This window comes from Macaca mulatta, chromosome 13, assembly GCF_049350105.2.
Source record: "Macaca mulatta isolate MMU2019108-1 chromosome 13, T2T-MMU8v2.0, whole genome shotgun sequence".
NCBI classification, from domain to species: domain Eukaryota; kingdom Metazoa; phylum Chordata; class Mammalia; order Primates; family Cercopithecidae; genus Macaca; species Macaca mulatta.
In genome coordinates this window covers 60393755-60420773 of record NC_133418.1, presented here as the reverse complement: position 1 = coordinate 60420773, position 27019 = coordinate 60393755, and the positions used below count along the sequence as shown (strand labels likewise).

Below are 27019 nucleotides of genomic sequence, written 5' to 3'. Positions count from 1 at the left end.
GAGTGCAGTGGCATGATCTTGTCTCACTGCAGCCTTCACCTCCTGGGTTCAAACAATTCTCCTGCCTCAGCCTCCTGAGTAGCTGGGACTACAGGCACACACCATCACACCCGGCTAATCTTTTTGTATTTTAGTAGAGATGGGATTTCACTGTGTTGCCCAGGCCGGTCTTGAACTCCTGAGCTCAGAAATCCACCCACCTCGGTCTCCCAAAGTGCTGGGATTACAGGTGTGAGCCACCCCGCCTGGCCTCTTTATATTACCTTTTATATAATAAGTAGTATATTACAGGTATTATATACAAGGTAATATACTGGGCAGTGTCTTAGATTATAATTTTCCAAAATATATGAATGCTTCTTCAAACCGTTCCTTTAGACCCCTGGATGATACTAACAGAAGGGGTAAGTATTCCAAGATACATCATAGTTGTGTCATTAGGGAAACAGATTGGGATTGGGTGAAATAAACTTCTGGGTACCAAGCACCCAGAAGATACATTCATAAAACTATCCCAAACATCATGGCTCTCTTGCTCTTGCTAGAAAGCCTAAGTAAATTTTAGTGGAGGCTGAGGGAGACTACCTACACCTGTACTGATTTTCACAAGGACGCACACACAGACATCATCCTCCTATTTTCCTCCAGAGATTTAACACTATGGATTCATAAAAGCCCCAGCTTGGAAGTGGAGACAATCTGTATTCTAACAATCAGAGCCCCTGGGAACATGTGATGTTAAAGTCCCAAAGGGGTCGGACACAGTGCCTCACACCTATAATCCCAGCACTTTGGGAGGCTGAGGCAGGTGGATCACAAGGTCAACATGGTGAAACCCCGTCTCTACCAAAAATACAAAAATTAGCTGGGCGTGGTGGTGTGCACCTGTAGTCCCAGCTACTTGGGAGGCTGACGCAGGAGAGTCGCTTGAACCTGAGAGGCAGAGGTTGCAGTGAGCCGAGATCACACCACTACACGCCAGCCTGGCGACAGAGCGAGACTCTGTCTCAAAAAAAAAAGTCCCAAAGGGAGGCCAGGGAAGACTTCTGCTCATGCTTCCCTCTCCTACCGTGTTTGGGTTACATCTAAAGAACCAAGACAACAGAAACCATGTTCCAAAATGAGGCCCACAGAGTCAGGAAAAAAACAGATTATTCTTAACCCCCTCTCCAAGATCCATATTAAAAATAGAGTTGAAAATGGAAGTGAAAGGACAAGGTTTCCAGGGAGGATTTTTGGAGAAAGCTCCAGTGCCTGTGCACACAGTGGGGATAAATGGAGGATGCAGCTCCTTCCTCTCACAATAGAGGGGCTTAAGGAGAACTTAATGTGTATCAGCTTCAGTCTGGGGAGCAGACTGGATTGGACCAGCCTTGAAAACCTGAAAGGTCTTCAGATGGAGGCGCACGGACAGAGTGCTTTACTGGGCTGGGGAAATGGGGAAAGGATGAAGGCAGGGACTTGGAAGCTGGCTCACTGAGTGCCCTGGGGGTAAAGGAACCTCAGCCAGGAGAATCAGAGATGTTGCTGGATTTCCAGTAACCAAGGAAGCACAGGCAGCTGCCGGGATTGCGATGCGTCGACCTTTCGCCTGTGACCCACAGGTGAGAGAACTCAGTGATGATGAGGGGGAGGGAGTTACTGAGGAAGATTGAACTTTAATACCAGTTAAGTCCTGAGAAGGCCCACCCTGGAACTTTCTTGCACCTTTCTCTAGATTTCCTTCCTCTTCCTCCAACCCTGGGGAACTATAGTCAGCAGCTGAAGGGAGGAGAGGGGAAGGAGAGTCAGTCACAACTGCCCCACCCAGTAGGCCTGAGCTGGGAGAAAGATGAGGACTCTAAATCTTTCTCAGTTTAGAGTTTTTGTTATTCCACAGGACTGGACATTTGATTTCTGAAATGAGATTACATTTCAGGGCTTCAGTGACTGTAGGACTCTTTTAGCTCAGAGGGACCAGAAAAGTCAGAGTCTGCTGGAGTTTCCTCCTGCAGCGCACATTCAAAGGGATCCTGGAAGACCACACAAAGCTTCTGTGTGATCCCAGCACGGGATAGCAGGACATGAGCAAGTCCAAGCCTGCCCCTGTCCTGGAGATGGGGCAATGAGGGCAGAGAGTCCACTGAGGGCAGGCTTGGGTGTGGAGCACCTTCAGAGAGGAGCCCTTCCCTGGAGACAGGGCAGGAAGCCAGGCTCACTCTCTGGCACCCAGGAGTCTAGGGAGTGAGGGTGACGACAGCAGAGAGGCTCCCAGCAGGATGGGGCCTGAGGAAGCCAGTGAATCTGCAAAGGCCTGCGGGTCAGGCCCAGCTCTCAGGTGCCCCGCCGAGGGGAACCTCCTCCAGCAGGTAACTTGAATGGAGGGCAGGCCAGACACCGAGGGAAGTTAGCCCAGTGAGGCGGCCCTTGTGCCTCAGGCTCAGGGAAGGAAGGTGAGTTCAGAATCAAAAGAAGGTGTAATTAGAAGCTGCAAGTAGATACACATGAGGGCGTAATACCTGCCATCACGCAGCTGAGAGCGCTCGGAGCACTCTGGAAGAAAGACAGCGCAAATTCAAAGTAATATTATCATCTTAATTATAATTAGAGCCTGCAAGTCGAGTCTTGAAAGGCATTTATAGCATATCCTTACTTGTTTCGGTCAGCTTCCCAGAAAGGGGAAAAAATAGACTTGGACTTTTTAAATTTAGGCAAGAAATAGATCGGCCCATGAGTCAGGGCTGCTGTCTAGAGCCCCCTATGTGAGGGACGTCCTTTGGGGCTCAGTTTATTAAAGTTCTGCCTAGAGCCTAAAAGCTCAATATGGCAGAAAATAGGCTTTTTTTTTTTTTTTTTTTTTTAAACTTGAGAGGGCTGCAAGCCAGTTGGAAGCTTCCACCCACTGTGAAGCAGTGAGACTGGTAAATTAGCTAGTAAATTACCCCTGACTCAGGGCCCATTGAGTGATAGGTCTACAAAGCAGAGCACGAGGGGAGGACGGTCAGCGAATATCCGGGAGAACCCCAGTTGTTCCTGGTTATCCCCTGGGCTGAGGATAATTCAGACTTGCTAAGCTTTTTCCTCTCACTTTCTACCCCTCTTAGAGGACAGGAGGCATCAGACAGGGGCCCCGAGGGAGAAATGCTCCCCTTATTTAGCTGTTGTGGGAAGCTCTGGTGAAAACCCCATGAAAGCAGGTTGGGCTGATGGTCACAATGAGGTCTCTGCTTCTATGGAATTCAGCCGCCCACGCTGCTCCCGTGCTCGGTCCCTGTGAACAATCCAGAAACAGCTGTGATTGGCAGAGCCACTAAAACCAGAGCTTTGTAGATGGGACAAAAACAGTCACACCACTGTGTGGTGCAACTGGGTTTGCAGGCTCCCTGACAGATGAAGACAAGTGTTGCATAACAGCTTATGAAAAATCGGCTTTAAAAAACTCTGTATACCTGGGTCATAGTCAATGAGAACTAATGTAGGAGCTTCTATCCCATCTCCTATTCCCAAAATTTAGGCACCCAATCTCCCTTGGTTTTCAAGGGCCCCTTTCATGCCCAGCTCTGCCCTGTCTCGTGCTCAAAACCCATTTCTTGATCTCCTTTCCCTTCTCCACTCAGTTTCTACGTTCCAAACTTACCCTTAGACCAATTCCTTAAGGACTCTGATAGTTTGACAATCAGCAGTTTGGGATTAACATATCCCCTCTTCCAGATAACATTGATCCTACCTGGATCTTCGCAGAGTTGTGCACTCACCTAAAAGGAGGCTGTGGGGAATGTTTGAGGCGCCGCCTGGCCCGGGGGGAGACAGTTCAGTGTAGGGCATCTCTCGACAGTACCAGATGCATACAAGTCTGAAGTCTTGGAGCATCAGGACTTTTTTTTTTTTTTTCTTCAATTTTGCTCTGAGCTTTTTGGCGACTATCCTTGCTCAGATAAGTTTTTCTCTAAGTTTCTAATTTCTAGGTTTGTCATGATTCACATTTAAAACAAACAAATTTTAATCATTCCCACCCCACCCTGCTAAGTGTTGTAGCAGCTTTTCGCTGGGTGGAAAGAAACCTGGAGTCTGTTCCAAAAACTTTGGAAAAGGAAACCCTGATCTCTCCAATGCTCACTATATACTTTCCATGTACAGGAGTGGTTTACTGCAGTAAAGAGTATTTTCTTACGCCTTCTGGGTAATTTTGTGCAAAAATTTACAATGTCAAGGGAACATGGTTATTAGGAGCAAACCATACAACTCCTTATCTGTTTCTCCACAGGCGCTAGCCATGGGATTCAGAGCCAAGTGCCAGCTCTTCCTGCTAAAAATATTCTCAATTTGGTCTCTGCCAGCAGTGAGGATGGCAGTGTGAATGTGTGAATTCTTGCTCCAAACTGGCTAGAACCACGTTTTGTAAATGTCATTTCTTGGGATGCTGTTTTATCTGAGAAATCACATTTCACCAGCGGCACTGAGACTAGCTGATGATACCATACAAGTTCTGACTCCTGCAGGGAGAAGCTCTTTGAGGCCCTTTTTCAATACAGCTGACATGTTTTCCATTTAAGAGCCTTTTTAGGACAAGGTTAAACTCTCACATCACTCTATAAATCTTATGAAATGAAAATCAGATTCAGTACAGTTACAAGCTGTTCAATTCTATCTCCTTTATAACATTTGATGTAACTAATATAACAGAAAATGTAAAAACCCTCTTTCTTGCTTTCTACCAAGGCAGCAATATGGACTCTATATACACAAAACGTAGAACTAAAAATGAATTACATGTTTAAAATGCAGATTTTTACACAGCAAGACAACAGTCCTGAACCTCCTCCTCCTTAAAAATTAATGTCATAATCTCCAAAGCATTTTTGGTCATGCAAAGTCACTATCAGATAAACCTCAAATTCATAATCCCAAGGTAAAAGACACTCCTCAAAATGGAAGAAAATGTCTTCTTCCAGAATCATTAGATATATTATTTTACTTGGTAGGGTTTGCAATGATAGAAGCCAGGAGTTAAGCTAGGTATTTATTAACCTAAGACAAGACACGGGGAAATGTACTTCATACAATCTTCAAGCAGATATGCCACTGTTTTAAAATGAATTTCATTAAGGCTTATACTCAGCACACCTACTATACGTATGTATTTAAAATATAGTTTTTCCACTAATTGCAAGATTTAGTGAAAATGTGTGGCTTTGGCAGGCAATGAATAATAAAACGAGTATGCTACATGTTCAGTAAAGTTAAAGTTGGGGTTGGAAATGACCATTTATTTTTCAGATTACGATAAAATCTTGTTTGCCTGGAATTCAGGCTACTAGGAATATCAAATAAGAGAAATGCTTTGAAAATGTTCTGCTTTTATGGTTGTTATGATGTGACTAGTAACTAAGTTGATAAAGAGGTGTATATAACTAATAAAAGCAAAAACTTCTAGGTTGCTCGTTAATAGTTGTATAGCTTCACCCCAGGCTCTTTGCCATTTGAGGATATAGTCCTCTGTGCAGTTTCATGCTCATGGGAAGACCCTGTGTGGTTCTGAAGGGGTGTGTGCACCCAGTGCCTAAGTACAACACCCCCAGAGCAAAGAGGTAGAAAATGGTAGTGGCTAAGTATGTGGACTCCATGGCAGTCAGTCTGAGTTCAGAACCCAACCATACCACGTACTCACTGTGTGACTTTAGGTCGAATTGTCAACCTCTTTAGCCTCAGTTTCCTTATTAATATGTAAATAAAGCTACATCATTGGATTGTGAAGACTATACTAATGTAGAGTGTCTAGCAGCACGCAGGCACATAGAAGGCACTCAATAAACGTGAAGATTTTTATTCCCAAATGATCCTTTTCCAGTGGGTCCCAACCTTAAGTCTATATCTGAATTTTACTAGAGATGTGATAGAACCATATTCAGGAGAATTACCAAGGAAACACCTGTCACCTTTCTATTACCCCAGGTGTAGCTCCTAAAATTCCATCACTTGAACAAGCGTAAACAGAGAATATATTTGAACATTAAATACAGTGTTACTATTAGCAGAAACAACATCTAACACCTTTCTGCAAGTGTTCCATGTTCTGTCTCAGGAGCCAGTTGGGATATGGGATTCTGGCCCATATAAAACCCAGAATTCCCAAACTCCTGTTCTGACTGTCTCCAACTACCAGGCTCACCAATCCACTTTGGCCCTCTACCAACTACAGATTTTCTCACTCCTCCTAATGATTGTGTACTCTTGATTTAAGAGGAGCAGTTCTCCTTTAATCCAAGCCAAGTTAGAGAAAGCATGGAAGAAACATTCATTTCTCTTCCCAACTTGGCTGTCAGGTTTTTGGGAGTTGGCCAGGAGGAAAGATGGTCCCATGAGGAACTGCCAAACCAAGTGTCAACTGCCTGGATGCTGCAGGCCATACACACTTCTGGGGTAATGCTTTTCTCTAACATTCAAGTGAAGTGGCAGGAACCCCCATCCCACATTTGGTGGAAGCCAGCGTTTCTCTTCCTGAAAAGTTTGCTGGAACTCTCAAGGAGCTTCCTTTTCTCCTAGTCTCCTCTTGCTCAGATTTCTCCATTCCTCTGCACTCCTAAGTGAACCCCATGTCTTTCCTCCTAAGACTGCTGTGTTCCTCATATTGCTTTGTTCCATGTTGAATGCTGCCCCAATTCCTTAATTTTCTCCAAAGCACCATCCACACAAGGCTGGACTATGCAGTAGTGTTTGGAGCAAGCAAGGGGTTGCCTGCAATACAGTTCAGCACAGGGACAACAGATGCCATTGCTGAGAAAGCCCATCTGTTATTCCTGCCCTGGGGACTGTCCTGCTGACTGTATTAACCCTTAGGCCAATCCTGATGCTGTTTCTCAGGTCCCTCCTCTCTCCAGGCCCTTCTCCCTTCTCTGAGAGCCAGTCTTCTCCCCCCAAATCCTGATTTCTTTCTTGTGCACAGAAACTGGCTCTCCATAACCTTATGTCCCACTAAACTCAGGTCTGCCTTTGCAGTGCTTTGCTGGGCAGAGGCTCCACAAATACCTCTGCCCTTAAGCTGCATAAATATCTGACAGCAGCTTTGAAATTCATACATAGGACATTTGTTTTCCCCAGCCTCTGTAAGAGGGAGGAAGACTATATGTCTGCTAGGATAGAAGATAGGTGTGGCTCAGAGTCACAGAGACCCAAAATGACAGTGGCTTACATGAAGTGGAATTTTTATTTCTCTCACACATAGATGTCTGAGCTGTAATTAGGGCACAGCTTCATGAAAGCATCCTCCAGGACCCAGTTTCCTTTTATGTTATTGCTGTATTCTCCTTAAGGTGTTGTCTTCATGATTTCAGATGTTTCACGGCCACAGCCTGGGCCAGCCAGCAGGAGGGAGTAAAAGGCAATGTGGAGGGCATGCCCTTCCCTCGAGGGCATAGCCTGGAAGTGGCCTATATCACCCCCCTTGCATCTACTGGTCAAAACTTAATCACGTGACTGCAATACAGGCTGTGAATTAGAGGCATCATTTCAGGGGACCATGGGTCTAGCTAAAAATCAGATCTACCTTAGAACTGTACTGTCCAATAGAGTAGCCACTAGCACATGTGGCCATTTACATTTGAATGAATTAAATGAAATTTAAAATTCAGTTCTTCAGTCAGCCTAGCTCCATTTTAAGTGCTCAGTAGCCACATGTGGCTCATGATGACCACATGGGACATTACAGACATGGAACATTTTAATCTCAAAGTTTTACTGGGCAGTGCTGCTAAAGAAAAAGCATGAAATACTAGGTGCAATTGGCGGTCATTGTCACAGGCACTAAAAAGGTTTATTCTTCCTCTTTTAAGAGTAAGTCTCTTGGACTTGAGAATTTTTCCAGCCCAACAGTGTGACCTTGTGTAGCAGTTGCTCACCAGGCAGTGATCATGATTGAAGGGTATAGCACACACCTGGCACATACTAGAGAGTCAATAAATGTTGGCACCCTCTCCCCATGCCACCATCCCCCCATACACACAGTCCCCCTCCCCTTTATGGAACTTACAGAGTCCTGCGTCTCACCCTGAAGGTGAGACATTATTGATTCCCCCCAACATCGCATCGCACCAGAGAAACTGGGAGACTCACCCTTTCCAAGGTGAGGGAGTGAGGTGTATGCTGAGGTGGGATTTCATCGTAGTGTCTGCTTTGATACAGTGGGAAGCCTGACAGTGACAAATGACCACTTTTCATGCCTTTTTAAGAATTTGGGGAAAGAAAAGGATCACATGTGCTTGCATAAGAAAGGGGGGCTTGTTCTCTCCAGCTAAGCCAGCTCTCAGCCTGGAGTTATGTTAGTCTGGGACAGCGTTTGCTTGGGATCTCATGCACCACCAGAGAACCCATACCAAATCTTTTTTTCTGAAGAACTGCTGGATCCTGGGAGCTGGATCACTTTGTCTCCTTGACTTTCAGGTGCTCTGTGGCCTTAGGCCTCCTCTTTGGTGACCAGAAACCTATATCCTGTAACATTCTAGAGCCCCTAGATGGTGAGGGGGAAGGTGGTAGGAGAAGGGAACAAAGTGAGGGAAGAGACCAGGAGGCTCAACATTAGTCCCTTTCACATCAAGAAGTCTGTATTTGGGCTCTTGGGCAAGAGAGGAAAGCATGAAGTTGCTAATTCTTAAACTGTGTGAAGTCACAAGCCTGTTTGAGAATTTGAAAAAAGCTACAGACTGTCTCCCCCTTCTGAAAAAATGCAGATACATGCCAACATGTAAAAACATCTTTTTTTATTATTATTACACTTTAAGTTCCAGGGTACATGTGCACACCATGCAGGTTTGTTACATATGTATACATGTGCCATGTTGGTGTGCTGCACCCATTAACTCGTCATTTACATTAGGTGTATCTCCTAATGCTATCCCCCCACTCCGTCCCCCAACCCCATGACAGGCCCCGGTGTGTGATGTTCCCCTTCCTGTGTCCAAGTGTTCTCATTGTTCAATTCCCACCTATGAGTGAGAACATGTGGTATTTGGTTTTTTGGCCTTGCGATAGTTTGCTGAGAATGATAAAAACATCTTAAAAGGCTCAAGGACTCGGCCGGGCGCGGTGGCTCAAGCCTGTAATCCCAGCACTTTGGGAGGCCGAGACGGGCGGATCACGAGGTCAGGAGATCGAGACCATCCTGGCTAACAAGGTGAAACCCCATCTCAACTAAAAAATACAAAAAATAACTAGCCGGGCGAGGTGGCGGGCGCCTGTAGTCCCAGCTACTCGGGAGGCTGAGGCAGGAGAATGGCGTAAACCCGGGAGGCGGAGCTTGCAGTGAGCTGAGATCCAGCCACTGCATCCCAGCCTGGGCGACAGAGCGAGACTCCCTCTCAAAAAAAAAAAAAAAAAGGCTCAAGGACTCACTTAAATTATGTTACCTTAGTTTGGAATCCTAAATAATCACTATGATTTTGTAAAGTCTTATAAGGTTGTATAAAGTTTATACATTATCAGGCTTAAAGAAATCCTCCAGGGCCCTAAGCCCATAAAGGGACAGCCCTGGGTAGAGCTCAGTCATAAAGAAATGTCACAGCATTTAGGTTCCATTTTGATTTTTTGGACTCTGGGGATGTGAGAAACACCTTCTGTAGGATAACTTCCCAGGGACAAAGGCAGCCACATTCATCTAATACCTGAAGGTTCAAAAATCACCCAGGAGCACAAATTACTCAGCTCTGAAGATAGGGAAATTAAAATGCATGAGAAATGAGACTACATGAAGCTCAACTTGCATGTGAGAAAATAAAATTCCTGATTTGAAATTTCTCTGGGGAGAAGTCTTTGCTATATTATGAGAGCAAAAGATCATTACATGGTTGATGAGGGGCATCCTGAGGTCCCTTGGCTCAAGGGCAGAGAGTGAAGCGTGAGTAAAGGGTAGAGTCAAGCATAGGGTAGGCCACAAATGCAGTGACTATGTTATTTAGATGTGTGCTATGTCACTTGGTCTGTCATCAATGACACTTTTACCTCTTCCTGCTTTTCCAAATCTGTAGCTCCTGGGGCAGCTGGTGTTCAAAGCCTTATAGAAACTCTGTTCCCCTAAATCAGTGGTTCTCATCCTTGTTTGCATATTAGAACCACCTGGAGACTTAAAATACTGCTGCCTGCACATCGCCATTTGATTGGTCTGTAGTGGGGCCCAGGAACCCTTGCAACAAAAGCTTCCCAGATGATTCTAATGCACAGCTATGGCTGAGAACCACTCCTTTAGTGTTGTTAGAAATTACTGCAGGTATTCCGAGCATCTGTAGAGAATTTAGAGCGTTAATAATCAGAAAAAAGCTGAACGGACTGTTCTTTTAACAAACATGACAACCTTAGAGTAAGGAAAGCTGCATTGTCAAAGAAGGTTGGCCAGGAAAATGGGTTTGTGGGTCTGGCATTAGTCCTCTTTTCATTCATTAAATAACAGAGCCTGATCGGCTTCAGTAATGAATGTGAACTTCTGTTAAATACTTAATAAGATGAGAGTTTCCAGAGAGAAGTAATCAAGAATGAGTTTAATACTGTTCCAGTTAGGTGCAGATTAAACAATGTGCCGCATAAAAATTCAAAGCCAATGGAGCTAAAGAGGAACTTGGAAGTTGCTCGTGGTTAGGATGGGGGTTGCTGATGGCAGGAGGGTCAACACTGTCAGCCACCACATTGCTTGGCAATAAGACCTGGTGATGATGCGCTTTGATAGGGTTAGGTACTAATCCAATGATGTGTGAGTTAGCTGTCACCTTTCTTCCAACTATATTATTCTTGTTTTTAGGAAGCAGAGGGCTAAAGGGTGACACTGGGGACTTTTCAGTCACATGCACAGAGCAGTCAGTGAGATGGATGTCTTAGTTTGGGTTCCCCAGAAGCATGTTCCACAATAAGGATTTGAGTACAAGAGTTCATTTGGAAGGTGATCCCAGGAAACATTAAGGGGAAAATGGGAAAGGAGATAGGGAAGGAAAAAAGGCAATAAAGGTGTGTTATCAGCTGGGCACAATGGCTCATACCTGTAATCCCAGCACTTTGGGAGGCTGAAGCAAGTGGATCACTTGAGATCAGGAGTTTGAGACCAGCGTGGCCAACATGGTGAAACCCCGCCTCTACGAAAATACATAAAAATTTTAGCTGGGTATGGTGGTGTGCACCTGTAATCCCAGCTACTTGGGGGGCTGAGGCAGGAGAATCACTTGAACCCTGGAGGAGGAGGTTGAAGTGAGCCGAGATCACACCACTGCACTCCAGCCTGGGCAACAGAGTAAGACTCCATCTCAAAAAAAAAAAAAAAAAAGAGTGCATTATCAGTTATCACTGAGGGCAACTGGGGGTTACTCTTGCTGTGTAGAAATGCCTCAGAATCACCCAACTGAGACTGGGTCTTTATCTACCACATCCCCATCCATCATGGGCTGAAGTCTGCTTCCAGTGCAGCAACTCTCCTTTTCTGGCTCCTAGGCCTGATGTGCTTTCCCAGCCAGATAAAGGCTTGAAGAGACAGAGTGGCAGGTGTGGGAAATAAGCAGTTTTGGAGTGTAGAAATGAAAACAGAGAATATGGGCAGGGCACTGACAGTGTCTGCCACTGTGGATAAATCCATTCATCCACCCATCCATCTGCCCATTCATCAGCATAATGATCAAGTGGCAGACACATTTTGGAATAATGGCTGGTCACATGTTCACAAAAACTCTTACAGATTTCTATACAGTGGCCTTACAGAGAAGAAACAGGGGTGGACCAGCCCACTATATTTCTTTAAATCTGTCTGCCAATCTCCCAGCCTATCCAATCTTTCTTTGAATCTAGGAGGTAACATTTTATTCAACTCTCAAAATTTATTATGCTTAAAATGACCTCCTTTCATCCCCCAACCCTAATGCAATGCTAAAATCTCAATTATAGGTTAGCAGGTAGGTTCCCATTGGGTCTAGCCTACCAGGGGTAAAGAGAGAAAAATTGCTTGAATGTGGTAAGATTCATGATAAAGGGAATGAGGTCACCTGACCCAGTCAGGTTTGAGTCTCCCGACACTTTTGCCATTAACTACTCTGCTTCTGTCAGCAAAGCCCTTGGCTATGTTCTGCAGACCCAGCCCAAAGCATGCATTCTTTAACAGCTATTTGATCCTTATTTCAAATAATCAAAGAGATTCTCACCAGTAAGGAGCCAGAGTTGGGCCAGAATCTAGGGTGCTATGGTTTGAATGTGTGTTCCCTCCCAAACTCATGTTGAAATTTAATTGCCATTGTGACAGTATTAAGAAGTGATGAGGCCATGAGGGCTATGCCCTCATGCATGCATTAATGCCATTATCATGTGAGTGGATCCATTATTGTGGGAACGGGTTCCTCATAATAGGACAAGTTTAGCCCCTTTTGTCTCTCCCTCGCTGTCTCTTTGCCCTTCTGCCATGGGGTGACTTAGCAAGAAAGCCTCCACCAGATGCGACCCCCTGATCTTGGACTTCCCAGCCTCTAGAGCTGGAGAAAGAAAGTTCCCTTCATTATACGTTACCCAGTCTGTGGAATTCTGTTATAGCAGCACAAAGCAAACTAAGACATAGGCTCACAGCAGGGAGAGGTGAGGAATTGTCTCAGATAGGTAAGTGAAATTCAAATGCAATCACTTCATGTGGGAATTGTTTGACACAGCCCAAAACAAACCACCAACCTACTAAACCTTAGGGTTTTAAAAAGTAATACTGTGTAAAACCAAATAATCTCACCCCATCCCTGGCCTTTATGCAGGGTGGAGTTTGGGGTGAAGCAGGTGTCAGGAGGGCTGCCACACAGAACCATGGCTCTTGGATTTGCTCTCCTTGTTTATCTCAGGGAGGGCCGTCAAGCAGCCCAGCAAGGCATTTGCCTCTTTTGTGAGAATTCACTCTGCCTCTCACATTCTTCACTAGATCCCTTAAAGTTGACAACACATTGCAGTGTCTGGGGCAGAGACGATATTTGAACCATGACATTATCTCTTTTTCTCAACTTCAGAATGCCAAGAGAAACTTCAAATAAATTTCTAGTGCTTCTTGAAATACTTTCAATAGACATACATTAAATACTTTATACTTCCTTCCAAATTCTGATTTTTAGAGACAGAACTAATGTTACCTTAGAGTCTTGCCCAGTTCTGACAGACTAAAAATTATTTATATGGCCTTTTCTGACCACAAAAATAATTCCACTTCATAAAAATTCAAACCCAAGAGAGATGAAGGAGACTGTGGTGTGGGAGTCTCTCATGGCCAGGGTAGGGGATGTGGACGGCACAAAGTTGGGAACGTCGGCCATGCACATTACGTGGTAATAAAACCTAGTGACGTTGCACTTTGACGGGAGCACAGATGTCAGAATGGCTTCATCACTCTGGCCTCCTCCAAACGTCCTGCCTCCTGGGAATCGGGAGGTGGAGGCAGTTGGGCTCCTGGCTTGTCCCATTACAAATAACATGCGATATCATTCAACAAACGTTCACTGAGTGCCAAGCAGTGAGAAGACACGATGAGCAGGGCAGACCCCATGATGCCTGCTCTCCAGAAACTCTCTTCTGTGTTGAGAGGAGATGGAACTAAATTTTTAAAAACTCAGTCCTCCATGTACAGCTGTAATCAGAGATGAGATTCCCCCAAAGAAGGGATCCCGGCTCTAAGAGAACACGTAGCAAAGGACTGTGCCCTAGACTGGGGACTGACGAGACTTCCCTGTGCCATCAGATGGAGGAGGCATTAACTGGAAGGAGAGGGCAGTGGGGTTTGAGGCCATGGGCATTTGAGAGGGCAGGAGGCATAAGTGCAAGGGCTTGTGGTATGAGGGGATCTCTGCAGATCTGGAGACTGAAGGCAGACTTGGGGGCTAGGGAGCAGAGAGCGGTGGATAATGCGGTCAGATCAGGCAGGGTTTGTCAGCCAGGCTAAGGGGCTTGCGAGCTGAGCAGAATGCTAAGCAGGGGTTTGCATGTGGGCGAGGCAGGGGGTGGTTGCAGTGGAGGGTGGATTGGGTGGGGGACTATTGATAGGCATAACCCCAGTCGGTGGGCCAGTGCAGTTATCCTAGCAAGAGTGGGCAGAGGGTGCCTGGGGCTGGCAGACAACCAGGGTGTTTGCTCCAAACCCTCTTACAGCTACAAACGGAGCATTACTGTTGTGGCTACTGGTTTCCAGGATGCCAGTCCACTGTGCCAGCGCAATGGTATCCGCTCCCCTGAGGGAGCTTCCTCAGACCGTGCACATCCTTGTTTAGTAGGTCTCAGGAGGGCTCAGGAATAGGAAGTTTAAAAGCTTCTCCAGGCAGGCATCTGCATTTTTTTCCCATTTGCTCCAGAAAGGTTTGCTCTGAAAGAGGGTGTTAAACCCTAGACCAAGCACTAGGTGTTAATTCGGTTCTACCACTTTCATCAAACGGTGTCAGCTCACAAGTCTCAGTCCCACCAGCTGCAAAATGGGGGTGGTCATTTCTTTCTGTGCCTTATGGGGTTGTTCTGAGAATCTAATGAATTTGAAAGCATGACACAAATACCTGATGTTCTTGCTCTGTAAACAAACAATAGTTTTTAATGTGGAAAAGACATTTTGATTTCATTATTTGGTATTTTGGCCCTCTTTTCTCTAGGCTACACAGGACAAGTGAGGGCTGTTTAAACAACACGGGTGCTTGCTCCAGAGTCCCCGTGCTTCACTGAGGAAGGGGTGCTGCTCCTTCCCCGGGTCCTCAGTGGCTTCCCCTCATCTCGGCCACAGCTGCCGCTTCCCTCCCACTGGCTCACGAGGTTGTTGCTGCTGCAGCCTGAGCTACCAGTTCCCCCGCCTTTGGTCACACATCACCTAACGTTTGCTCTGCTCCAGACACTGACCAAAACTCTTTACACATGTTACCAAAATTATCACCTCCCCTTAAGAGATGAGGAAACTGAGCCTTAAATTGGTGTTCACATGGCCAGGAAAGCGGGGAGCTGCTACCTGAACCCATTAACCACTCTGTAATACCATGGTTTGTAGGAAGGAGGGTTTCCTTCCTCCCTGGAGTGTGATCCCCAGAGCTGAGGGGTGGCCTGTATTCCCACTTATCTGCCCTCTTATTCTTTGTGCCCTAGAGGTCCAACCATTAGGCTCAAACTTCTCTTTTACTCTTTCTTCCAGAGAAACGAGGAACCATCAAGCAAAGGGGGCATCTGGGGTAAGTGTATAGATCCAGCCTTGACCCTCATTAACTAGTGGAGACGCTCATAAGGTTGTGGGCTGCTTGAGGGCAAGGGCACCCTCTTATTCGTCTTTGTGTGAATGGCACAAAGTAGGTGTTTGGTAATGTCTGCTGATTACTGAAGTGCTGGCACGATGCCTAAGGGAAGAGAAGCACCGATTAATCTAGTGCTGGCTTCTCACACCCTGCTTTGATTGGGGGCAATGGCAATGGCAATGTTAACCTCAAAAGGTGTGTGGTGCTTTACAGTGTACACAATGCGTCAGTCTACAATGTTCATTCTGCAAGATGATTTTTATCCCCATTAAAAGGAAAATAAGCAGAGGCGCAGGGAAGTTAAGTGACTTGCAATGCTGCAGATTGATTTGAAAGCACTGGCACTGGAGTCAGTCAGATGGGTTTGAGTCCTAACTCTACCTTGAACTAAGTAGTTACCATGTGGCTATGTGGCACTGAGCTAGGTCCTTACACCCTAGAAACTCCACTTTCCTCATGAGTAAAATCAAGATGATGATGATGGCACCATTTACATAGGATTGTCTTGAGGATTAAATGAGATTATGCATATAAAGCATAAGGCACATAGTTAGTGCGCAGTAAATATTGGCATTTGCTAGTGGTCATAGAGCTGGAGCTCTGGTTGTCTGACTTTAGTCAAATATTCTTTGCCCAGATTTGAAGCCTGTGATCAGCACATTTATATTGAACAAATGCACAGCAGAATATTGAGAAGGAATTTATGACAATATTTACATAAAGAGTTGGCATTTGCATTGATGAAACCAAAAACAGAGCCCTCAGAACTGACCAGGGAGAAGAACCATGGATGTCTCTGAGGAACTTGGGTCCTTCTTTCAGACCTGGGAAAGGATGGTCCCTGCTGCCTATAACTATAATGTTCAGCACAGTGACCTTGACTTGGAGTCACCAACTGATTTCAGTTATGGTTTGAGGCACCACTGGAGAATGGGATATCGCTCATTTGTTTAACAAACACTTCTTGGGCACCTGCTGTGTGCCAGCCACTGTGCTGTGAGTCAGGATGTGATGGAGAGCAGAAGAGGCAGTGCCTGTGGCTGCATGAAGTCCCCAGTCAGGTAAGAACACTGGAGGGGCTGCTCTCAGCCTTGAGAAACTCAGCAGCCAAGGAGCCACGCCCCTGGTGGGTCAGCGGACCACTCAGACAGGTAGTGACCAGGCTCTGTTATAATTTATTTTCTCTTAATGGTAAAGTTGTGAGCAAGTCTCAACTCCCATTTCTTCTTAGAGAAAATATAGGCAAGAAGTGGTCACAGAAATAGAGCTAGAGAGGAGTCCTTTTTTTGGGTAGGGTCCTAGGATCCATGAAAACATCTCCAAATGGCAGATGGTCTGGAGGGAGAATCCCATGCCTCATCCTCATCTAATCGGATCATCTGTCTTTTTAAATACTATCCTAAAGGATATGTGTCTTGGCTGGATGAGACAGTGGAAGAAACCCGTTTGATTTTCTTGATGGGACTTCTCTCCCTTCAATGTAGATTCACAGAGAAATGATGGTTTAATAGAGAGATCTAAATTACCCAAAATTAACAACTTGACATTTATGGTGTTAGCTTCATAACTACTGATAGAGAGACAACCAGAGCTAAAGCATTGGCTTTTGGGCCCTCCTTCGAGGATAATATGCTTATTTCCAAAGGAAATGCATCCTCCCATCCAGGTCACATCTTCTGGCTGTCCCAAAGCCAGCACTGGAGCTGGCAGAAGGGATTGAGGTATGATTTGTGTCATGCCTTTTTATTTGTCAGACCAGAAAATGCCATACCTGACTCATTGAGTCAGCTTGGGGATCAAATGAGATCATATATGTAAAACAGCAGAGTGCCCGACTTGTGACAAAGACTTAACATTTGCTAACCATTTGGAGTGGATCTCTAGCACTCCTATCTCCTTTGGGGAACAGTCCCCCTTCCATTCCACACTGCCTTGGTGGGCATGGTACCCTTTCTCCTGAATGCAGCAAGAGAGAGTTAGGCCCACAAACAAGGACATGCAGAGATGAGAATGGGATGGACAGAGAGAGGGTCCTGGCATGTATGAGAACAGACATGGTTCCTAAATCTCAGATTCCTGTACCTCCTTTTTCAATTCTGAGTCACCTTGGGCCAAGCCACAAAGGTGAGCAAAGAGTTTCCATTTTACTTAAGCAGGCTGAGTTGAGGTTCCATAATTTACCATTGGTCCCATGAGGATGTGAGGGCATGATGCCATAAGTCCACGTGGCAGGAGAACCAGGTGGACAGTAACCTTTTAGGTGCCCACAACTGAGAAGTGAGAATGTTCTCAGAGCACCCCTGGGTCTTAGTCACTGACATTTCAACAGGCTGCAAAACATCTTTCACCTGCCTCTTAACTGCCCTCTGTGAGTTACATATTGTGGCTTACCACCGAAAGTGACACCTCCCTTCTGAGTCTCAAAGACAGCAAGTCAAGCTGAGAACTTGGAACTGTGTATTAGTGAGAGGAACCTCCCACTGGTTTAGATCAGGGAGGACATCCAGTGGTCTGCTCAGGTCAGTCATGCCCCAGGCCAGCAGCTGGAAGGACAGCAGAGTGGGCTCAGTGAGCAGTGACTATAACCCAGAAAACAGATGTTAATCTCAAGGGCAGTCTCTGGGCATCCTGCATCTTTGGACCCCCCGGGCTGAGTGCTGCATCAAGGAGTCTGAAGTTCTTTAAGGTCCCAGTGAATGGAATGGAATCTGCCCCAGCTGGCAGCATGTCCCTGGCTGTACTAAATGAGATTCTGTGGGGTATGGGGAAAGGCACGAGAACTTTAGGCCCCTGAGGTCAGGGAGACACAGCCAAATAGCTCAGATACAAGTGTCTTGGCAGGCACAGAGGGGTGTAGCAGTGAGGTGAGTGGAGGGTGGGGTGCATTTTTTGCTAGTGTGCCCAGTTTTATTGACAAAAAAGGTAGCAGCTGAGCAGGACCTTGACCAACTGGTGGGATGCAGGATGAGGAGGATGAGTGATATGGGCAAGATGTGGTCCTGGGCCAGCACCATCAGCATCATCTGGGAACTTGTTAGAAAGGCAGAGTCACGGCCGGGCGCGGTGGCTCATGCCTGTAATGCCAGCACTTTGGGAAGCAAGGTGAACAGATCACTAGGTCAGGAGATCAAGACCATCCTGGCTAACATGTAAACCCCGTCTCTACTAAAACACCAAAAATTAGCCGGGTGTGGTGGCATGTGCCTGTAGTCCCAGCTACTCAGGAGGCTGAGGCAGGGGAATCGCTTGAACCCGGGAGGTGGAGGTTGCAGTGAGCCTAGACTGGGCCACTGCACTCCAGTCTGGCAACACAGGACCAGGCGGGCAAGGCAGGCAGGCATCTGATTGCAGGATCCCCAATACCAGATTTTAGAATCATGTCATTTTTCCATACCATTGAGAAGCTCCTAAAAGTTTTTGAAGAAGAGTGAGTCATTCATTTATTCACTCAGCTAATATTTACCAAGCACCTACCACGTGCCAGGCCCCACACTGGGCACCAGGATCCAACAGTCAACATGCCCATATTAGCTCAGGGCAACTTTTAAGCAAGGGCTTATCTAGAGATGAGATTGCTATTGTCTGTCTTTTCCATCTGATTTGCGAATGGAACATACACCTGCTGTGCTCTCAGAAATAACTCTGCTGCTTATCTGACAGAAGCGCTTCAGTTGAGCATTTATGGAAGTTTCTAACAATGGTGATGTGAATGGATGGCAGAAAGCAGGCGCGTGCGCACACGCAGTTTTGAAGGGCTGGGGGCCAGTGGGAGAACGCATTCTTTCAGGTCTGTGTTGCTTGCCAGGGAGTTGCTATTCTCATGCAGCATCTTAAGATGGCCCTGGCAGCCCTTGGCTTTTGCTTTGTGAGGGTCAATGGACTTCAGGTGTTTCTGCGTTGATCTAACAGTTTTCAGGAAGCCGTGGGCCGGGAGGGTGGGGTGAGCGAGGGGAGGAGTGGGGAAGGGAAGGAGGAAGGCTGTGGGTAGCTTCTCTTCTGTTCTCACATGACAGCTCTGATGAAATTAGAGTGTGATCTCAAAGACAAGCTGGTCTTTTCATCTGAATTAAATGAAATAGGCCAATGTGCTCTTCTAGAAGATCAAACATACCCAGGACAATGTTCAACCCACTTTCTTTGTCCCAGTTTGGGACAAAAACCAGACTGGGGAAAAGAACAGGGAGGCTGGAGCTCCTGCTGGGGCTCCTTCTCTGGCCACACAGCTCCTCTTGGGCTCTGGGCAGGCTGAGCTTGGCGGGCATTGCCCTCTGCTGGGGCAGATCAGGAGAAATGAGCTAAGGCCAGGGATGGTCCTATCAGGTGGCAGAGGACAGGATTTGGAGGAGTCCCAGGGCTATTACAGATTGAGATTTAGCACTCTGGCCTCTGAGAAAACAGCCGGGTTTCTGATCTGCCCAAGCCCTCTGCCTCTCCTGTCAGGGGCCTTCTCAGCATCCCCTAAAGATTCCAATTCCTCTCCTACTCCAGTCTATTCCCTTCTTTCTCTGAATGGTCCATAGCTTATCCCAGTTCTATGGGCAGAGGGGAAAGAAACAGAAGGGAGAGCTAAGAAATTTCTCCCGCCCGGCACAGTCAGTATCACAAGCTCTGTGTCCAGTTTCCTTGTCCTATATTTGGCAGCACGACAGCGGCCTTTCCGACTGATGCGAGCCCCTGTTCTCTTCACTCCCTGGGGATTGTTGATAGGCGGCCAGCATTTCAGTAGGCAGCGCATCATCAGCCCTACCACGGATCTTATTTTAAACTAATTACATTACTGAAGGGTGGGTAGGAGGGAGGAGAGGGGGTAATTATAATCGGGGAAATTTTTTTTAAAGGCCTAGTTTCAAAAATCTCAGACTTAATTTAGTAAATTTCAATTACAGAGAGTTACTAAGCTAAAGATCATTTGCATTACATCCTTAATTACTACTTCATTTGTATCTGAGATCATCAATAGAGATTCTTGGGAATGTGTACTTGGAATAAGTGATTGATCCTAATGAGGCCTTTGTTCCTCCCGAGCCTCACTTAGGAAGCTATTTCTTCCCTTTTGGAGAGGCATAGAGTTTGCCAAGCCAGGTGGAGACACCCTCAATTAGAAATGGAGCCTGAGGTTTTCAAACTGACTTTGCCAGAGGCTGCCAGATTCAAGCTCCGTCCTCCTGATGTTCCCCATCAGGCATTAATTGCTGTCCCCTGAATGCATTAGTGCTGCCAGACTATTACGGATGATTAGTCTCTGTGTCCAGCTACAAACGTCCATCTTTCTTAGTTGACAGCAGAGGAAATAGCCTTTTAGGATCTTCCCCTTGCACAGGATGGATGCCGTCCTGGACTTTCCTGCTTCTGTGTTTCCCACCACCTTTAAAGAAAGTGCATCCAGCAGTCCTGGCCACTGGGTCTTTATTGGAAAAGCTGTTTTCCAAGATGATTTAACTCTGAAAACAAAATGAAAAGCCCACAAGAACTGAAGACTCTGTATGTGTGTGCGTGTGAATGTGTATTAAGACCCCTTTTATAGAAGGAGACAGACTCCTTTTGGGGAAGAGGGAGAGGCAGGGAAAGGACGAAGTGAGTAAAGGCCCTCTCAGCTAAATCCTGCATGCCCATAGTTCCTTCATTGTCTGGAACCTCACACCCTTCAGGGCTTTCCCGAGAGCTCGTTCATCTGTTAGCTCACAGGTAAGAGAATCATTGTCCTCATTCTCTGAGTGAAGAAACTGATGCTCACGGTAGTTAAGTGACTTTGCCCCAAATTACTGAGCTGAGGAGTGACAGAGTGGGGACTTAAGTCCCAGTCTCTTAATTCTGTGCTCCTCCCATACCCCCAAACCACCGCCATGGTCTGCCAGCAGCCTGAACATTTACCCATTTATGGAGGTCAGGGTGTGGGTCCCACTGCAGCCTGCTACCCCATTTAAACTTTATTTCTGTACGTTTAAGCAAACCATTTTGTTCAGAGGCATCCAGAGAGTGGCCTTACTTAACTTCTTCTGGAGGCGTGTCTATTTGGTGGAGAATGGTGGAGGGGCCTGGAGAGAAGGGAAGGGAGGAGCCAGTAGGGAATTTTCACAGTTTTCCACCAGATGAGGCCAAAGCCCAGGAGTCAGACAAATCCATGATTCTCCTGCCTTTCTGCACAGTTGCCAAATCCCTGCTCTTTGCTCTCATTATTCCTCTGGGGTGGTTTCCAAGCATGGAGAAGTGTAGGCTGAGGAAGTGTCTCTGTTCAGGGAGGGCAGATGCTATGAGGAGGGAGGCTTACACCAAGCGTCCAGCCAGGCCTTGGGGTCATAGGGACCGGCCCAGAGCAGGAAGTGTCCTCCGAGCTAGAAGCCCTCTAGTTCAGAGGTTCTTTGTCTCCTCAAAACCTCCTGGATATTGTAGCATCCTCTGCAATAGCCACTACCCCTGGCAGTGCAGATGGAATACTGTAGTGAAAGGAACAAATTTTTTTGGAGCTCTGGGTTCAAATCCCACTTCTGCTTATGAGCTGAAAGATCTTGAGTAAGTCCTGTAACCTCCCTAAAGATCGGTTGAGATTACCAATATCCACTGCACTGGCTGTTCTGAGGTTTAAATGAATCACATTAAACAAATAGCAAATGGTGGCTTGAATTAATAGACGGTTAGGGGGCAGCCAGGCAGTGGCAGGACAAGAAAGGAGGGCTGCTTGTCCACAGACAGTGGTAAGGAGCAGGAGTGGATTCCACAGTGAAGCGGCTTCGAGGGCTTTTCGTAAGCAGCCCCTATGCTGGCTCTGGGAGAGCGCTGAGAAACTAGTTTGAAAAGCACAGAAGTCATAAAATAGCACCAGCATTTTTTTTCTAGTGTGAGCAAAAATATTCATGCAGACACATTCAAGCCAATCTTCTGGGACTAAGACTCTAAATATTACTTGTGAGTCACCCCAGCTTCCCTCCAAGAGAAAGACTCCCCCATCCCCTCACCCAACACCCCCGTCCGTGACACATTAAGATTGTAGCTTTTCGGCTTCTCCCACCAAACTCTCAGTCCTTCATTGTGGGCATGAGGACAGCCCTGTGTGCAGAAAATGTGTTTCTCCATTTCAGTCTCTCTCTTGGTTAAAGCCAATTTCCAAAAAAACAAAACCATCTCATCAGAGCAAGACCCACGTCAAGCTCCACAGCAGGCACTAGGTGGCGCTAGATCCCATGTTATTAAGGCCGCTCCAAAGTTGCACCCTTTTCTGGAAAAATGTTTCTGTTGTGATATCTTCTCTTTCCCAGAGACCTGAGACCACCTCAGTTTATACCACAACCTTAAAGCACCACCAGAAGATCGCATACTATCTCAGGAGCCCCGGCTTTGCTGCTAACCTAGTCCTTTTCAGGCTGTAGAAGGAGTTTCTAGACCCGAGGTTGGAGACCCAAAGTCCTTTGCTGAACTGTAAATAATATTAGGAACAAGTAGCCCATTTCAACTTCTGCTCTGCCCTGAGGCGCAGGAAGGAAAACAACTTTTTTCCTTAGGAGGAGGTGAGGAAAAAAAGACGCAGATCCTAGAAGCTCCTTTGTGAGAGTAGCCAAGCATCTTCCCTGCCCTACCCGGCAGAATGGAGGCCCACCCCGACCTCAGGTCATTTCCTTCCAGGGCCTTCCAGCCCCCTCTCAGGGTGAAACGTGATCCTCAGTGCCCCTCTGGAGGTAAGCTGTAGGTTCTTTTTTTCTTCAGGGATCTGAGCTGAGGTTGCCCTGAAATGCCTGTTTAATTTCATTGCTGAGAGTACACCTTCACATTATTTCAAGAGCTCCCTATTGCTGTGACCCCAAAGCACTTATGAACAAGAGCAGCAACTGGCAGTTATAAAGCTATTTACAGTTTTCTAAGCGTTCAGAGCACTCTTTATGCCTGAAGAGGCAGGCGAGTTGCATTTTCTGTTTGCAGATACAGTGACTGACACCCCAGGGTCTCACTGGAACTGCTGGCACTGATGTCTCTCGGGAAATGATGATGATCATTGTTGCTTATTATAATTTTCACTGCTATGTTCCCTTTGACGGGTAAGAGGCCAAACAGAACACATGCTTAAAGACACAGCTTTTGGTTAGTGGGTTTCCTGTTGGCTGAGTCTATATGGGCTGAATGTGGAGAACCACTGAAAGGAGGTGAATGCCCTGAGCAGACCTTTACCTTCTTGGCCATAGGAGAGTTTACTGCAGCAGAAAGCTGGGCTCGGCAGAGTGAAAGGCGGGTGTGTGGGGAAGGCTTCCCCACCCCTTCCACCATGTGAAGACATAGGGAGACAATGGCCATCTAGGAACCAGGAGTCAGGCCCTCCCACGGCCTGATGCTGGCACTTTGATCTTGGACTTCCAGCCTCCAGAACTGTGAGAAATGAGTGCCTGCTGTTTAATCCCCCCAGTCTGTGCTATTTTTGTTAGAGCAGTCTGAAGGGACTAAGACAGAAATTGGTATGCCTCTGTGATGTCGCAGACATTTAAGCCCTCAAAGATCTTATGGTGCAATGTAGCTGAGGCAAGCACAGTATATATAAATAAAAAGAAAATTGGTGACTCAGAGAAGTCCTAGCAAGAGTCCAGAAACCCAATATCCTAGCTTGGCTGTGTAAAGGTTCCCTTTGGGGCAAAGAGAAGGGAAGGAGTTGGAGGGGACTGGGAGGAGGTGGGAGGAAAGGCCCTGTAAAAGTATTCCTGTTAGGAATACCTGGAGGCCTTTGCTGGGCTTTACTTTCTGCATAAGAAGGGGTTTTCCCCAAGCTGACATCCAGGCTCTAGATGTCCAGCTGCAGTGTAATCAAAGGCTTTGGGCACCAAGTGCCTGGATGATGTTTTGCAGCTACCGAATTCTCTTAAGTCCATTGTTGCCAGGCACTGACTGCCTTGAGCATTGTTGAGATCACTACAGAGACAGCCTGTCCCATGGCCCATGAAGTCAGAGAGAGGTCAGCTAGGAACCGGTGGGCTTCACCTTCTAACTCACATCCCCACAAGGTTCTGCTCCTCGGGTCCTCAGAGGCTTGGATGAAGTTCAGGCCCATCATCTCACCCCATCACAAACTCTCCCCCTTCCCTTCCACCATACTTTGGGAAAGTACTTCTCTTCCATCATATTTGCCTGAAGAGCTTTTCTTTCAAAAATAAACACAAATTTTTTTATAGGAAATGAATGTACATGTAGAAATCCAACAAAAGGATTTATAGTAAAAAATAAGTCTCCTTCCCACTCCTGTTCCCCAGCACCCAGGTTCTTTTTCCAGAGGTACCCTCTGATACTCATTGTTGACAAAAAGAGCCAAACTCTGTAAAATATTTGAAAAGATTTATTCTGAGCCAAATATGAGTGACCACGGCCCGTGACACAGCACTCGGGAGGGCCTGAGAACATGTGCCCAAGGTGGTCAGGGCACAGCTTGGTTTTATACATTTAGGGAGATAGGAGACTTCAATCAAATACAGTTAAGAAATACATTGGTTTGCTCCAGAAAGGTGGGACAATGCGAAGGTGGGGGCTTCTAGCTTATAGGTAGATTTTAAAATTTTCTGGTGGACAGTTGGTTTGGTTTATCTAAAGACCTGGGATCAATAGAAAGGAAATGTTTAGGTTAAGATAAAGGATTGTAGTGACCAAGTTGTGTTGTTCAGAAGAAGCTCTCAGCAGACTTCAGAGAGAGCAGGTTGTAAAATGTTTCTTATCCCACTTAAAAGGGTGCCTGGCTCTTAGTTGATTATCTCCTGGGTCTGGAAAGAAAGAGGAAAAAGGTGGCGGAAAGGGCATTCTCCATAGAATCTCTATAGATTCTCTATAGATTTTTCCCACAAAAGACAACCTTGCAGGGCATTTTCAAGATATGGCAAGAAAATATATTTGGGGTTTAAATATTTATATTTCCTTCCTTATTTGTTATGTGATATTATGCCAGAGCCAGGTTGGAAAGCAGATCACCTTATATGGGGGGGTTAAATAAAAACCCCTCTACACAGTGCATGGTGGCTCATGCCAGTAATTCCAGCACTTTGGGATGCCGAGGCAGGTGGATCCCTTGAGGTCAGGAGTTCCAGACCAGCCTGGCCAACATGGTGAAACCCCGTCTCTACTAAAAATACAAAAATTAGCCAGGTGTGGTAGTGCACACCTGTAATCCCAGTTACTTGGTAGGCTGAGGCCTGCTGGAACCCAGGAGGTAGAGGTTGTGGTAAGCCGAGATCACAGCACTGCACTCCAGCCTGGGCAACAGAGCGAGACTCCATCTCAAAAAACAAACAAACAAAAAACCCTCTGATGAGACTTTATGGTTTGTAGGGTATGACTCCCCCGGCCCCTTAGGTAGGAATTTGGGGAAGATAAAAAAGTCAGAGTTTAGATCTCCCTTTTCTTTCCCTACCCACCCAAGCCTCTTCTGTCCATTCTTTTCTTGTTTCCAGAATTTTGTTTTTTAACAAAAGGGATCCTGTTGCTCCTTAGTGTCCTTAGGACATGCAAAATGCAAACTCCTTAGGCCAGAATACAGGTGCTTTCTGATCAGGCCATGCAGACACCTCCAGCCTTATTGCCCCCAAAGTCAGGCCCAACAACTTTTTAGTGACATGAATCTGTGCTCTTATTTACCACTGTGTATTTTTATTTTTTTCCTGGCCTAGATATTTTTTATATTGTGATAAAATATATACAACATAAAATTTGCCATTTTAACCACTTTTAAGTATACAGTTCTGTGGCATTAAGTACGTTCACACTGTTGTACAACTATCACCACCATCCATCTTCAGAACTTTTTCCCCGACTGAAGCTCTGTACCCACTAACTTTCCATTCGCTTTTCTCCCCAATCCCTGACAACTACCATTCTACTTTCTGACTTTATTATCTCATTACTCCAGGTGCCTCATGTAAGTGGAATCATAAAATATTTGTCCTTTTGTGATTGACATTACTAAGCATGAAATCCTCAAGGTTCACTCATGTCAGAATTTCCTTCTCTTTTAAGGCTAAATAATATTTCATTGTATGTATATCCTACCCACTGTATAGTTTTAAAAATAATTATTGATATACTTCATACACACACATTTTTGTTCTTTCTGTGTTTCATATTCACCAATCTCATTCCCCCAGAGATAGTCACTGCTTACTAATTTCTTGCATTTCCTTCCAGATAAGTTTTATGCATATTATAATAAAATATAAATATATCCCGCCTTTTAATCCAAATGGTAACATGAAATTTATACTTTACTTATCTGCTTGTTTAAAATTTAGTAATATAGCCTGGAAACCTTTCTGTAGCAATACATACAGAGTTTTAAAAATTGTTTTTTGTAGCTGCGTATTCAACTGCACGGATATACTCCAATCCAGCAAAATGTTCTGTAAAGGGCCAAATAGTAAATATTTTAGGATTTGTGGGACAGCGAGTGTCTTGGGAAACTGCTTAGTTCTCTGTGAAGGTGCAAAAGAAGTCAGAGACCATGTGTAAACACAGGGGCATGGCTGTGTTCCAGTAAAACTTTATTTATAGACTCTGATTTTAGAATTTTATATAATGTTCATGTGTCATAAAATATAATTCTCTTTTGATTTTTTGAACCATTTAAACATGTTAAAACTACTTTTCCCTTGACAGTCCTACAGTAAAAGGCAGAAGGCCAGATTTGGGCCCCTGATGGTAGTTTGCCAACCTCTAATTTATTTAACCAGTTTAATTGTTAATAACCAGTTAGCAACCAGTTAATAACCATTTAAATTGTTTCTAATCATTTGCTGCCATTTATAATCTTGTATATATGGCACTTCATATGCATGCAAATATATGTATCT

General features: G+C 45.7%; 2 long non-coding RNA genes across 2 annotated transcripts in view; both read right to left on the bottom strand.

The window, feature by feature from the left end:
- Positions 1 to 27019, bottom strand: part of LOC114671954 (uncharacterized) — a 152012-nt gene that overhangs the window by 7325 nt on the left and 117668 nt on the right. The gene's annotated exons all lie outside the window — the stretch shown is intronic.
- On the bottom strand, positions 21816 to 24056 carry LOC144333954 (uncharacterized). The gene is made up of 3 exons (XR_013403095.1): positions 23910 to 24056; positions 23376 to 23570; positions 21816 to 22000 (listed from the first exon to the last, which is right to left on the bottom strand). It is a non-coding gene; the product is annotated as an uncharacterized LOC144333954 (long non-coding RNA).